At 41.4% G+C, this 15,868-nt stretch overlaps 1 long non-coding RNA gene across 1 annotated transcript; it reads right to left on the bottom strand.

Annotated features, from left to right (window-relative positions):
* Nucleotides 1-5,218: 5,218 nt before the first annotated feature.
* Nucleotides 5,219-7,524, bottom strand: LOC131905649 (uncharacterized). The gene is made up of 2 exons (XR_009378004.1): nt 7,015-7,524; nt 5,219-5,451 (listed from the first exon to the last, which is right to left on the bottom strand). It is a non-coding gene; the product is annotated as an uncharacterized LOC131905649 (long non-coding RNA).
* Nucleotides 7,525-15,868: the final 8,344 nt, after the last annotated feature.

Raw genomic sequence — 15,868 nt, 5'->3', positions numbered from 1 at the left:
GATGAATCAAAGTTCTGCCTGGATTAGAAGCAGAGGCCTTGGAAATGGCAACTCATGAGCAGCCCACCTCTCTTCCTCATGGCCGGGCCCCATGCCACACTCCGGCGTTTCGTGGCAGAGCTGAAATTTTGCAGGCTGAGCATGTAAAGTTAGTATGTGCTCTAGCATTAAGTGACTTTGGGAAAGTGGCTTGCCCACGTAAAACCCCAATGATCTTGTTAGTGAAAGGGGTGCTCGTCCTTTCTCAATGCTAGGTCTGCCTGTGAAGATCAACAGGAAGCACAGAGGGAGGGACTTCCTCCGATTTCTACTAAAACCCAGCATGAGGCTGGCATTCCACAGAACACAGAGGGGCCCAGAGACTGTAAAGATGTAAGGAGATAAGTGATGGCACTTTTAGGGCCTGTTGAGAGTGTCTTTGCATTTCTGCTTTTCAAGGGGCCTGTTTACGAGTTTTAGAGTCCTTTTAGATTTCTTTAAGAGGCACCAGGCTTCTTGCATTCTGCTATTTCTTCCTGGAAAAGCATTCCCCGGGCCATTTTTATGGATCACATGATGCCTAGTTTCCATGAAGGACAGTGATGGGTTAACTCTCAGTCCCTCTTATTCCTCCCAGTAATTGAGATTTTATAATTACTTCCATCAAAGGTATGTCGGTAAGGCCACGCTGGAAAAAAAAAAAGTACTTGATTTCCACTGAGAAATTTCATAAATCCCAGGCCCTATATCCTTCAGATTTCAGGCTCTGTAGATCAATTTCATTAAAACTAAGATGCACAAGGAAAAAAGGCTGATTTGCCCTAAAACCCTTTTGTCTTCTACTGAACAAATACAAAGGCAGTGAAGTTTGTTTCTATGTCCCTTTGCCCTTCACTTAAGACTTACATTCCTTTGCCTTGTGCCAAATTCAGGCCGGGTTGGGGGCCGAGAGAATGGACACCGGGGAGACGTTTATATTATATTCGCTCAAATCTCTCCTTCAGTCTTTATTGCAGGACTCTGAGCTCTCTGTAGGCAGAAGAGAATTTTGAATGAACTCAGGTTTTAGTGACCAGGAGTGGAGACATAAAAGGAGCTTTTCAGCCTCTCTGGTTACAGAGATAAGTACAAAGGGTTGCTGGCACTAAGTCTGTGGTAATAGCTGCTATAAGTACTGACCGCGATTTGAATCTCTCGATAACTGATTCTGGGGAGGCTGGAATATTTATCAAGCCATTAGGAGAAGCTGTTTCTTGCTGATAAGATGCCTACAACCGATGAGGTCCACCTGAAGACAGGGATGAGGCTGGTCTTGATTTATAGCCATTTGCAGGGAGAGCAAATAAATCTTGTCTTTAAGAACAGCATGAGACATTCATCAGCAAAATTATATACCATAGCCGGGGGTCAAACCTAGGGAATGCTAAGGAAAAAGAGTGGGCGAGCACCCCAGTGTATAAGGTGATTGAAACGGCACTTGGGCTTGGCTCAGATGTTGGGATTTTATTGATTTGGAGGCCTAGGAGGTAGGGGGTGGGACAAACGAGAGTTATTAATGGCTCCAAAACCCGAAATCACCCATTTTATACCATGTGACTGCAGAGCTTTTCTTTGGGAATTCTACAGTAGAAGAAGCTGCAGCATAGTCAATTGTGAAGTTAAAGTGGGTAGTAACAGAGGGGTCATTCATTACCTGCGTCTTGTTTCCTGAGAAGTCGCAGGCCCTGTGAAAACTCACACCACCTTCTACACTTTAGCCTGGCCTTGCCCGCCCACCTGACCATTTCTTTCCTTCCGTTTCTTCTTGTATTTCTCTTTTTCTGTCTTTCTACACTTTGGCTTTTTCAGATATGAATTAACTCTCGCAAACTTTGAAAGATGTATTACTTTAATTAGCTTTGAAAATTGGAACCTTCTTCTAGATCCATTCTATTTCTAGGATTGAAATCTGGGTTCATCAGAGGCTGTGCTGCTGGTACGGGATAGGTGGGCAGATCTGCAGCAAGCCTCTGGGTAGACCCTCACGGTCTCCAAGGGAACCTCTTTCCCCTCTCTCTCTGCCTGATTAGTTCAAAAGCTCAAAAGCCCACAGATTTCCTTTTAATTAGCAGTTCTCTGCTTCCCTTGTTCTAGGCTCAAATCACCCACTATCCAGCATTTGCCCAGAGGTTCCTACGAGAAATCAGTTTCTGATAGATGCTGGAAGGGACGCAGTTATTTTATTTCACTGAGAATGGTAGATTTTTATCTCTGGATCAACCAGGTCACCAGAGAAATGGTTGTTTGCATCTTACTGGTTTTCGCTCCCCTGGAAGACTCATTTTTACCAAAATTATACATGCAAATTTGGTGTTTTGCTGTGAGGAAGCCTTCAATCTGCTTTGAACACCTTTCCAGTAAATAGCTCTGAGTAACTTGCAGCTGTTAGAACTGTGGCCGTCTCGACAAATCACATCTGTGCCCTAGAAGAGTGCTCAGGTCTCCCTGTTCAGTGTGTGTGTGTGTGTGTGTGTGTGTGTGTGTGTGTGTCTGTCTGTCTGTCTGTCTGGTGGCCACTTTTGGTAACTGCTTGTGGCTGTCATTGGTATTTAGCCCCACCCAGTTTCACCTTGTTCTTTACACAGGTAGCAAAAGGATGGCTGTAGCCAGATGCCCTGGATTTGTACTCTGCTTTACTCTACTCCATCCTCAAGGCAGTCCTGTGTTAATAGAGATAGTAACAGATCCAAATGCCTAGGATGACTGGGAGCTTTAAAAGGTAAAGGGCTGTGGGTGTGCTGGAGCACACCTGTCGTCTCAGCATGTGGGAGGCCAAGGCAGGAGATTCTGAGTTTGAGGCCAGCCTGGAATACCTTCTGGGACACTGTCTCAAAAATTAAACAGAAAAGAAAAAAGAAAAGAAAGAAAGAAAGAAAGAAAGAATATAAAGCACTTAAGATACTATAGAAGGAAAGGAAAGCTAGTATTATTAGCCTGATCAGTTTCTTTTCAGAAATTATTTTTTTTGTTATGTACATTTTAATTAGCCACTTTAGATTGCTTTGAGAAGGAATAGAAAAGTATTCTAGAACATGAAAATTTAAATAGAGACCCAAGGTGACTATCCATTCCACTCTAATTGACACTTGAAGACTCTAATTTTTACTTAACTTCCTTGAAGTTTTTGATAACACTGCTGTTTTGCCTGTATTGTTTCAGATAGTTATAGCCATCTTTCTACTCCACCTGAACAGAATCTCCGAATTCTCCTTTCCTTCTTCCTTCTTTTCCTCTTCTTTTTGAGGTAGGACCTCATGCAGCTCAGGCTGGCCTTGAACTCAGATGTAGCCAAACAGAGATTACTGGCTTACCCATCATGCCTCATGCTCTGAGAGCCAGGGTTTCCTGAATGATAGGTAAGTACTCTACTGACTGAGCTACCTCCCCAGCCAAATCCCGATTTCTTTATTTAAATATTGTGCGCAGAGATAAAGCAGTTGAAGCAACTTGTGGCTTAATGTTAGGATGAACGATAAGAATGATCTGATACTTGGGAGCCTCTCTTGGTACCCTTTCTTTTCCATTCTGCCTTCACTTTTTCTGACGCTGGAGGTTGCACTTAGGCTCCTGCACATGCTACCCAAGCAAGCTAGCACTGAGATACACCCAAGGCCCTCTTTTTACTTTTCATTTCCACACAAAGTCTAGGCTGGCCTTGAATGTGTTATTCACTTCCCTCAGCCTCCTGAGCTGTGGCAGTGGCTAAGCCTGGCCCCATCCTATTTATAGTGAGTGCCTCTGGCATTTTCAAAATGGCAGTGAAATCCAGGACCAACCACACCCTGAGTGCAAACTTGGATTCTTGCTATTGCGCCACTCTCCTAGCAGCCTATGAATAATGGGCTGTGAGCATCAAGCCAGAAACCTCCCCCGAAAGGCAGCTGTGGGTCTCCCTCTCATGAACCTCGGTGAGTTGGCTCTGCCCTTGCAGAGATCCCTGGTCCCCAAAGGGCTGCACTTTTTTGCTACAGGAGGAGTAGAATCTGGACGGACAGTTTTTACAATATACCTTGTTCTGCTCGGTTCTATGTCTTCCAGCGCAGACACTTCAGGCACTAGATCCTCTGGGCAGGCTTGCTTTAAAGCAGAGCCCTTACATCAGGCTAAACAGATAAAATATTAAGCACCAGAGCGTTCCCTAAATCATTAGCACTGGGTCCACAGGTAATGAATTCAGCTGGAGGCTATTTGGGGCCTGTTGTTTTTTTTATCTTCCATCCACAGCACTCACTGTTCAGTAATGAACTCTCCTTGCACAGGATGATGGTGCCTATACTATGTCCCCAGAAGACTGGGGGTGTCTTTTCAGTCATGTGCTCCAGGCCTCAGGGCTCCAGACCTTCTATCAGAGGCAGAGAGGAGGAAGATATACAAACAGCTGTCTGTTTTCACTGATGAGAAAATGATCTCTTAAGATAAACTACTGATTTGACATATTTTAGAAGATTTAAAAAAATCGGTAATGGCTAGCAGAATAGCTGACTGTGTAGAAGACATGTAAAGAGTTGTATAGAGTTAGGAACAGGGCAAGGCTTCTTTGAATGGCTACCTTAATCTAGATGAGTGATGTTTTTATTTGTGAGTTTGTTACAATACAGTATTTCAAAGAAGTTAAAATCTGTAACAGACTAAAGGCAGTATATATTTTCCTTTTTGTCGTAAGTATTTTAAGTTGGTTCATTAATAGACCAGCATCATCTTTCATTCTTATACTGATCCGAGGTGGCTTTGGCCTAGCTCTCTCTCAGCTCTTAGGAGAGAAGTTACATTTCGAGAGAAGTGAGTTGCCAGGTCTCCTGACACAGGACAGGAGACAGTTTGAAGGTTGGATCAGTTGCCTGTCCTGGTGTTGAAGCTTCCAGGTTTTACTGTTGATCCAGCCTCAGTCTAACTCTGATTCAGTGGGGAATGGCAAGCTCCCTTTACACAAGGACCTGCCAGGGATTTTCAGTAAAGGAAGACAGAGAATTCCACTGAGGAGAAGGCAGGTGAACTAACAGTGCAGCCCCAAGTGTACTAGGGAACTGTAAGTCTTTGGGATGGAGTAAATCCATTCATTAAATTGTCAAAAAAACTGTACTTCGTGACATTTGTGATCATAGGTGTATGAGTGTGTGTGCACACACGTATCTCTCTCTCTCTTTCTGGTTGGTCTTATTAGACTTTTCTGGTTACACTTTATAATAAGAACATCATACAGTTTAAATATACAGTATTATTTGGCATGTATATCTCTGTGCTATAGTCACAAAGTCAGCTACTATTTGTCTCCTGACTGGGATTTCTAAAGGCTCCGTTGGCTTTTGAGTTTAATTCTCTGAATCATACTGAGGGATTGAAGAGGTTGTATTTAAGAAATTATCTTCAGATATACAAATCAGTAAGTCGGTGTGGAGAAAGCTGGGCTAGCTGGTTGTTAAATCCAGAGGGACCCTGTGAACAAATAAAGCAAGGGGCGAGAGAGGGCTGGGAGGGTTCTACTCTGATGTGCTGTGATGATAAATCCATCTGAGGATGAATACATATGGCCAAGTGCTGAGCAGCGCCTAATGAATTGTGGCAGAGCCATTGAGCAAGTTGATGAATGAGTTTGCCTTCAGAGATTATCAAGTATCAGAATACTTCTACCGTGACAGAAAACTCAAGCCACATTTGTTTAAGTCAGGAGGAAACGTGTCTCTAGAGGTAACGAAACATTCCAGCCACGTCTACTTTCAGGTAAAGCTTTGCTTAACAGGATACCAGGAGCCAGTCTGAGTGTCTTCTGGCCTGGATCTACACTCACTCTGGGTGTGTTGGATTAATTCTGAGGCTTCATGGGGTTTACAGGTGGTTATAGCAATTATTTACTCTTAATATGTTTAGTTAAGGTTAATATATTTTATTAAGAGCTGGGTACCATAGATTCTGTAAGAAGAATATCGTATTTCCTCTCATATGTGGAAACCAGATTAAAAAGAAGAAAGTACCAAGAGGGGCTCTTTGGGAAGAGGAAGGGACCAGTGAAGTGGGGCGAATAGGAACAAAGAAAGTGATGTCCATGTAAGAAAATATCATAAACTCAGTAGGTAAAATGCTTGCCAAACAAGGATACCTGTAAAGCACCTGGGTAGTTGAGGCAGGGTGATGTTGAGTTCACAGCCAGCTTGGGCTGTATAGTGAGACTTTACTTCAAAAGACAAATGAACAACCTCTCCCTGCTTCCTCTCTCTTTCTATCTTCCCCCCTCCTCCCTTTCTCTCTCTTTTCCTCCTTATCATCCCTCCATCTTCTTTTCTATTTTTGCCGTTTCCAGTTCTAGGGATTGAATTTAAGGCTCCACATACTCCAGGCAAGTGCTTTATCACTGAGTAACACCCTCTACCTAAGAAGTAGTTTCATGGCATCTCACTGTCCCTGCTGTTTTTCTCTGAACCAACCAGAAGATCCTCTAGCTCTGATTTGCCAGTTTAAGTCACATGATACTCATAGCTTAGGGTATGGAGTCAATTCTTCCATTATGATTGTGCAATTAAGTGGGTACTTAAATCAGAATATGGCAAGTTGGTAAAGGGAGTAGATGAATGGAAGACAATGAGCCAAAATCTAGTATCTACTATATATACCATAGCCATTAGTAGTAGCAATAAAGGGAAAAGTATATCAATACAAAAATTTTAAATAGCCTTGAAATAATGTCATAACCCAATGAATGAGTATTAGTCTTATGTGTTCATCTTTTAAAAATCATATGCATTCCTCAGAGGAGATATAGTAGCTAAAGACTTCTATATTTGCTGTGATGGAGGACTTAAAGTGTTTCTAGAAGGTGTTTTCAACTAGGTACAAAGACATTACTATGAAAGTCTATCGGTGTACCTTTTTAGTAGCTCTCACATTTCCCACCCTGAACAGAAGTACTTGTAATGAAAAATCAAACAAGTAACCCTAAAAAACAAAAATAAACCAAACTAGCCCCACAGGAAGAGCTGAATTAGAGAATTCTCCAGGCAGTACCTGTCTGGGAGATGGTCATTCTTTCCTCCTCAGCCTTCAAAGGCATTTATGAGAATTGTGCACATGAATAAGAATGTAGTCTGAGAGTCATATGCATGTAGCTGATGGGCTGTGAACATTCAGTCAGAAGTTGTGTGTTTTTTCATAAACCAGAGGAGAGATGCTTTTCTGGATCTTTCTGGATGGTCCCAGATTCCTTTCAAGTGGAGCAGAATGTGCCATCCCTGACCAGTGCTGAAGCCCGCAGTCCTGGTGGCTGATCACATGCATCTCCACTGCCTGGAGCACATGCCCCGCTCTTCCCATGCTGGGTCCACACTTACTCTTTAGATTCAGCCTTCAGAGACAGCCTCCCCATTTTCCCTTTAGCCCTCTTGCCTGACTTTCTCATTGTTTGCTTTACAGAAGTTTTCATCCGTGGAAATTGCCCATTTCTCAACCCCAGGACTGTGCTCTTGCAGGCCATGGTCTTCTTTCCATTCTTTACTTCTTAGTTTCAGCACCTAGAACGCTGCTGGCACACAGAAGATGATGAAGTGTTTGTTGAGTCAATAGAACACAGGAAGAACAAAGTGTGTTGGAATCAAGCAGCCCATGTTGCCAACACTGACATTTCTACTGTGGCAGGATCTTCAGGACCTTTTGTACAGGAGCCCTATCTGGCAGTCCAGTGATACCAGCCGATCCTTTCTAAGATTATCTTAAAAATACCATCAAAGATACACTTTTGATTACATTTTCAACTAAAATAGATTATATAGGAACACAGTGATAAAAATATGTTTGTGATATAATAATAGATATGGTTCTTTATTAATATAAAGATAATTTTACATTAATGTAAGATTAATGTAAAATAAGGCTTGCAGATAGATCTAGTAACTAACCTGATTTCAAAGTAATGATAAGAGTCAATTACATTTGGGGATATTCACAGCAGCTCTAATGTGACCAGAAGATGTGTGGGATTTCTGTTGGTAACAAAGTCAAACATATGACAAATTCTCATAGCTTGTTATCTCTTACTGTAAATTTAAGCAGAGGCTAATGAAAATGAGGAGGAACTATTCCCCCACCTGAGTACATGTTGCCCTGGAATTCTACACATGGAATTCTTATGGGGACTTTCAGGAATCCCCGTGGAAAGTCCTTCAGCTGCATAACTCTTCTAGGCCTGAGCATGAATGGTAGAGCGATCAACAAAAATACTACTTATAATTGTTTGATTATGGGGGATTGTGAGTGCAAAGCTTGGGAGAACTGGATGCAGCTCATCTATGGAGATGGATTACTTCTTGCTAGTTTTGAGCTAAAGATCTTAAGTACCATAGGGGAAAGCTTCTGACCTGGGGACCCCACACATACTGTTACTGTGCTGTGTGGATGAGTGTGGGAGCAAACATTTATAGATCAGATGCTGTTGCATGGTTGAAGTGCTCAGCCTGGGTAGGTCAGAACCCATCAGCCACGTGGTGAAGTTAGGCATTCAGGCAGCTCTCTTCTACAGCGTGCGAACACACCACATCACACCTCCCCTTTGACAGGAGAGGAGTCAGTTTATCTTGTTTCACCTTTGTTTAGCAAATGTTAGAATATAAAACCTATGGTTGTGATCCATGTGTCATCCTGGCATTGTATTTTATAATTATTTATCTTTGTCTTTGTGATTTATGTTAAATTTCATGGGAGAGGAGACTTACTCTAGTTTAGAAAGATGTGAAAGAATTGTAGATTTCATTTTTTTCTTGTCCCTTTCTATTAGAAACAGCACACTATCCTGTAACAGAAGGTCCCCCAATGAAACAAAAGCTCAAGGTTGACTGTCCCCCTTCAGCTCACTAGGAAGGCATTTATGTAACTCAAAGGGCTACAGAAACCCACCTGTGATCCTCTTCCAGTTGGAAGATGAGGCTGTGTGAGCGCATGCATCCATTTCAATAAGACTTTCAAAGAGATGTTTAAGAATTTACTTCCTACCATGACCCCAGGACAGACTGTGATCCTCACACCAGCCTTTTCTTCACTCTTCTCAGGTATCATTAAGAATTTAGAAACATAGCTATAACTTTTAAATTTTTTCACACATTCTGAAGTATAGTTACATTTAATATGAGGTCTTATTTCTTGGGTGTTTTTTGGTAATATCTGCACTAGCAAGGGTAAGATTTTCTTTAATTCAGCTTGGCACATGCAAGAATGAATATATAGAAGATTTTGTTATGGTAGCAAACAACTAACACACACACACACACACACACACACACACACACACACACACAAGTGAGTTTATCTCATATGTTTTCTCTGTTGTCCAACACAGACATGTCTGTTGGTAACAGTTACTGGACATTAGGGCCAATGGATGCTTTATCTTGACATATGCTTCTGGTGGTCTTTATAGTACTACATAGAGAGTGTGGAGATCCTGACCTGGCTTGGCTCAAGGCATCACACACTGTTTCTGACATTCTCCTGTTTAAGGAAAGTACCACAGCCATAGCAAACTTCAAAGGGCAGAGATGAGCAAGTCTCCCATGTACATGGAGGGAGGAAGGCTGGGCATATCTGTGAATGGTCCACTCTCTGGCTGTCAGCACAGTTGACCCTCCAGATGTGTAGGTTTCACCACTGTCTTAGTCAGGGTTTCTGTTGCTGTGAAGAGACACCATGACCACGGCAACTCTTATAAAGGAAAACATTCAATTGGGGCGGCTTATAGTTCGGAGGTTTAGTCCATTATTGTCATGGAGGGAAACATGGTGGGCACAGGCCAGACATCGTGCCTAGAGCTACATCTGAATCAGCAGGCAGCATGAAGAGAGAGTCACTGGGCCTGGCTTGAGCTTCTGAAACCTCAAAGTGACCCTCAGTGACACAGTTCCTTCACCAAGGTCACACCTACTCCAACAAGGCCACACCTCCTAGTAGTGTCACTCCCTATGGGCCTATGAGGGCCATTTTCATTCAAACCAGCAAAACCACCAAGGGTGGAAAGTGTTTGAGAAGAGAACTGTATCTATCCTGAATGTGTACAATAAAATTTAATAGCTATTTATATCATTTTTATATTGCATTATATACTACAAGAAATCTAGATAGGATATAAGTATATAGATTGTCCTGGGAAGGGTCTATACAAATTCTAGGCCATTTAACATAAGGAACTTGAATATCCATGATTTCCAACAACTATGATAGGTACAAAAGATGACTATATTTTATTCACATCCTATGTGTATAGAGACAGCCCCTAGATCCTACTCATGGGTAACATGAAATTCAGAGGCAAGTAGCCTGTATAGCATGTTAAGACTTGGCTTTTCTCCGGGCAGTGGTGGCGCACGCCTTTAATCCCAGCACTCGGGAGGCAGAGCCAGGCGGATCTCTGTGAGTTCGAGGCCAGCCTGGACTACCAAGTGAGTCCCAGGAAAGGCGCAAAGCTACACAGAGAAACCCTGTCTCAAAAAACCAAAAAAAAAAAAAAAAAAAAAAAAAAAGACTTGGCTTTTCTTAATCCAGAGGTCTAAGAATCTAAAGAATTTTAAAAATGTGTTATATTTCATCTGTACATGATGTATAAGGTAAAAATGGAGATAAAAGAACTCAGAAAATATTAACATTTAGAAAGGTGAGGTTTGGAAATACATAATTCTGTAATCCCTCTGGGCAGAACTGGCCAGAGCTTCTTTCCCTGAGGGATGGAGTATGTGCTCATCTGATGCATCCTGCCCTCAGCCCTACGGTCCTCTCTCTGAGAAGCTCTCTGTCCCTTGTTAGCTCCTGGTAAGGAGGCTGCCCACAGGGACCGTGAGCATTGGAGGACTGTGCTTCCTGAGTGCTGGTTTGTTTGCTGGGCATGTTATCCAGCCTCTTCTGTTGCTGGCTCAAGGGTATTTTAAAGTCACAATCACAATCTGTTCAGGCCAGGACAGTGGTTCCCCCGGCAGCACAGCTTTCTCCAAAGCATGGTCAACTTTCTAGGCATTTGATTCTAGTTAGACATGTGCTAAGAGCTCTCTAATAATTTTTATTTTCTGATACGGTTACTAGATATTCTGCATGGGCCCTCACTCTTTCTCTACTTGATGTGAGTTCTTTGTATTTGTCAGAGTCTGGAACAAAAGCTGCTCTTACTCCCCTTCTCCTGAATGTTTTTGTCTGTTTGGAAGGAGTTATTGGGCCTGTTGCTGGCAGTTCACTGCTGTGTGTGTGGCTGTCCAGCTGTGCTAGCACTGCGTTTTGAGTAGACACTCCTGTCTCCCATCAAATTGCTCCCCATCTTCTACTTCCCCCTCCCCTTTCTCGCCTCCCCGCTCTCCGCCCCTTCCCCTTCCTTCTTTATTCTCTTTCCTTCTATGTCCTCTCCTTTGTCTTCCCCTCCCTCTCCTTTCTTTCTCCTCCTCCTCCCTCTCCCTGCCTCACCTCTTTAATTGGGTATTTGTCATCTAGTAATAATATTTTTCTCTAATACATATTCTTTTTGCCCAAGCTGATTTCCCTTCATTAAGCAGACCTTTCCTCTCCTCCTCCTCTCCTCTCCCCTACCCTCCTTTCTTCTTCGCCCTTCCTTCTCCTCTTCTTCCTCTTCCTCTTCCACTTCCTCCTCTTCTTCTTCCTCCTCCTCCTCTTCCTCTCCTCTTCTTCTTCCTCCTCCTTCTCCTCCTCCCCTTGTCTTCCCTCTCTTCCTCCCACTCTCTTTCTCTCTCATCGTTACTTTGAACTCAGAACATAAAGCTGTTCTTTAAGCAGTCAGAGGTGATATAGATTCTCCCCCAGAAAGCCATTTCTAAAGAAGAAAGCAGGCAGTAAGATTCCTAATGAATTAATCTCAGCTCCCCACTCTTCCTATACTCCTTCAGGCTCAGACTATAGAAGCCACATGCAGGGCAGACATCTTCAGCCTCACATCCATTGCAGTCCCATTACAATAACCATAATAAAACAGCAAAAACTGGACACAACCTAATTTCTGTCAACTGGCTATTGGGGAAGGAAGTGTGACAAATATACACAATGGACTACTACTCAGCCACAAGAGCATGTGAATTCCTTTCTTTTCTGACAACATGGAACTAGAGATCATTATGTTAAACGAAGTAAACTGTGTACAAGAGGACAACGGGCTTTTGAACGTAATCACTTGTAAAATCTCAAAAGATTGATCTCATAGAAATTGAGAATGGAATGGTGATTTCCAGAGGGTTGGTTAAGAGGAAGGAGGGTTGGTAAAAGATTGATTAATGGTGCAACATTATAATTAGCTAGGAGAAATAAAAATCTGGTGTTCTGTGGCACAAAAGGATGATTTTAAAAGTGATAAAATAATATATATTAAACAAACCTAGGAGATAGGATTTTGAATGTCTTTGCTACAAAGAAAAAATGATTTGAGCACTATGTATTATATACATGTATCAAAACATCACATGATAGTCTATAGATATATGCATTAATTAAGAAATATAAATAAACAACAATGTAAAATAAAAGTCCCATTTCTTGTCTATTTATCTCCCCTTGGCCTCTTAGATCAAGAAGCATTTATCTGTAAGAGAGGATCCACACCTCTTTATTCAGGATTCTGCTATGCTTTTGAGACTAGCACTCCCCAGAATCTGGCTGGCAGGAGGGCATCTGTCTGTCTTCAGTCTTTCATACTGTCCACAGCAAAGCCTATCTTCATCAAGATCCCGAACAAAGCCTGAGGTCTCTCTTGTCCATGGTGTGCAGAGGCGGGGGAAGAAGAGCAGGGAGAAGTGAAGCTGAGTGGGGTCTTCATCAATCCATAAATGATCTCTGGGACACACAGGGAGTAATCTGAAATGGAAAAGGATCATTTCCTTGATGGTTGTGTTTGTAGTGATGAAAAAACAGACAAACTTCATGGGCATTTGAGCACTATCCACATATAAAAATGTGAGTCTTCTTGTTCCATACAGTGCCCCTAGCCAATTCATGATGTTCCTGTACATGGAAGGCAGATCTTCGAAATCAGCTTGAACTTACCAGCTCATGTGCACTCTCACCTAAAGCACCCTTCATATGTTCCTGTGTTTTGATGTCCCCTTCAAACTCCTGTTGTAATTTACTTTCCATTGTTAGTAATCAGCATCAGGAGATGGGACATTGGAGAGATGTTAGGTCTTGAGGGCTTCGACATCATTGGAGGCATGGATGCTGTTATCCTGAGAGTGGGTTGGTTATTGTGAGAACAGGTTCTTAACGAAAGAGCAGGTTGGCTGGATTTCCTTTCTGCCCTGCACATGCTACATGTTGTGATGTAACATGGACAGGACACATGCCAGGAGCTGGTGCCATACTCTTAGATCTTCCACATCTCCATAACTATGAGTGAAATAAACTTATGTTGCACCTAGTCTGCAATTCTAACTGCAAAACATGGGGCATCACAACACCACCACAAGTATTAGCTTGTTTTGAAACCAAACTATATATTTTTGGTGTATGTCAAGTCAAGTAACATCATTAATTTCTAACCTGGCTTTTTAGGAAATCAATAATACTATAACAACAATTCCTCCAGTTTCTGCTTAAATACAGGGTTTGGGGCCCAAGTGTTATTTTAGCTGTGATGGAGTACTCAGTTTCTGCTGTATATTATTATAGTCTTCAAGCACTCTTAAGCCATAAAATGAGTGAACCATCACTGAACTTAGATATCAATAGGTATTTTTCAACTTTAAATTGCATTGAGCATTTAAAGAGTGGAGAATTTCTCAATATGATTTAGTTATGCTCTGTGTGCATGGAGTGCCAGATCATTGTGCACTAGTGACTTCAAATGTTACCATGGAAAACCAAATTATAGCAGAAGTTTATAAATTCAGATGAGTGGGTGTAGGAAATGAAAATAAGCAATTGAATTTGGTAAACGATTTGAATACTTTTGAAATCATTTTAAAACATGCACAGTATCATGATTCCTCTAAAGTAATGTCTGAATGGAAACCATTAGAAGGGACCTTGGAATCTTGCTTCTTTTAAAGCAAAAGTTTTCATTTCAGAATGCAGCTAGTCGTATTTATTTGTAAACAATTAACTGGTTCAAATATATTGAGGTTTTCTTTATGCTGCTCTTTAGGAGTCTTGGTTAGCTCATATATTTAATTAAAAAATACTGTCCTGAATTGTCTATAAAACAGTCTCTACTTGATGTAAAACCCAGCTGTATATTCTCATCACTGCTGAATGTCTCTATGGGAGCTGGAAAGGGTCATTAATCACAGGACTTCTACATAGTACCCAAAACATATAAAATGTCAACTCAGCTGCCCATTTTCCTACCCCTGGACATTCATAGAGCATCCTTTTGTGAGATTTCAGGGTTGTCTTAATCATAACAGACTGTAGGTCACAAATTTCTATAGCCAGAAAAGCCCTTGCACCAATACATGCATAAAATAATGACTTCTTTGGTAGAAGTTTTTCCATTTTATTCAATACCTGGTCATCTATGATTGAATGATTGACCTACCAACTCCATTTTTCATTTTTTTGCATGTCTAGCTTTGAAAATACATGCACCAAATGACAAGTGGGGACCCAGTAGCCTCACCCTCTGCTTACCTCTTCTTGGTTGTAGCAAAGACAGAAAGGATTAGGGTATGTACAATCTTTTATAAAACACTCTCCGAGCACTTTTAAAGCATATCTTTAAACATTGCCCTTTTTTCTTTTGGATGAGAGAAGGATCAGGCATGATGCTTGTTCTCGTGGACCTTGGAGCTTAGTAAAGAGGAGCTAGATGTGTACTCTAGGTACCAGCTACATAAGACCTGGTAGACCCTGGGTTCCAGCTACATAAGACCCTGTAAACCCTGGGTGCCAGCTACATAAGACCGTGTAAGCCCTGGGTACTAGCTACACAAGACCTGGTAAACCCTGGGTACTAGCTACATAAGACCCTGTAAACCCTGGGTACTAGCTACATAAGGCCTGGTCATGTGGACTTTAGATGAGTTCTAGAGTAGCATGTGGCTCCTGCCAAAGTTTAATAGTCACAATTTTAGAATGAGCTGTAGACTTCACATGGTTTCATCTTATTGATATTTTTTATGGTTTATTTTATTAGATACTTGAACCCTTTCATAGCAAAATAAATAATCTTTACTTTAAAAACACTTAATATAATCTTTCCTACTTATAAGTTCTTCCTTGGTGTGGGCAATAGTTTCTTTGGAGTTTTAACTAAGAAAAGAATGGTTGGAATATTGATTTCCAATAGTTTTATTTAGTTGTCAGGAGACACAAGTTGTTGAATGGGCAGCTCACCTGACAAAGAATTTATTCTTGCAATCAAAGGTTTCACTGGGCAAAGCACTCTTGCAAAAATTATTGTAGATGCTGCCTCTAGTCTTGACCAAGGAGATGCAGGAATTTGTGTATATGGAAGATTAATATCAAATTATTTTTAAGCAGGTAAGTAAGCTTGTTATCTCTTATCTCTATATTTATGGGCATAACTGTGGACAATAGAGGAAATGCACTAAAAAGCAGAGTTTGAGTCCAGTGTCAAGAAGAGAACCTCAGAATGACACATGTAAATGTAGAACTTGCAGGTTTGGTGACAAAAGATATGTCCCTATGGGACTCTGTGACAACAGTGAAGTATCCATGTTTGGCATACCTGTATTGTGAGGAATGCACCTACAATCTTTCAGTTCTAACTGCAGGCATCTGCCATATTGACCAACTATATCATGAAGTCAAGAGTCACCTGACATGTAGCATATGTACATCTTGAGTTATTTCTCTTCTACACAAAATTTATTTATTTTTACATTTCAATCATCTTTTTTTTTTTACTACCTTCTCCAGTCAAAATAAAATATAG

This window comes from Peromyscus eremicus, chromosome 3 (genome assembly GCF_949786415.1).
Source record: "Peromyscus eremicus chromosome 3, PerEre_H2_v1, whole genome shotgun sequence".
Taxonomy (NCBI): domain Eukaryota; kingdom Metazoa; phylum Chordata; class Mammalia; order Rodentia; family Cricetidae; genus Peromyscus; species Peromyscus eremicus.
Note: the sequence above shows the minus strand (reverse complement) of the source record. Positions and strands in the feature narration are given on the sequence as shown.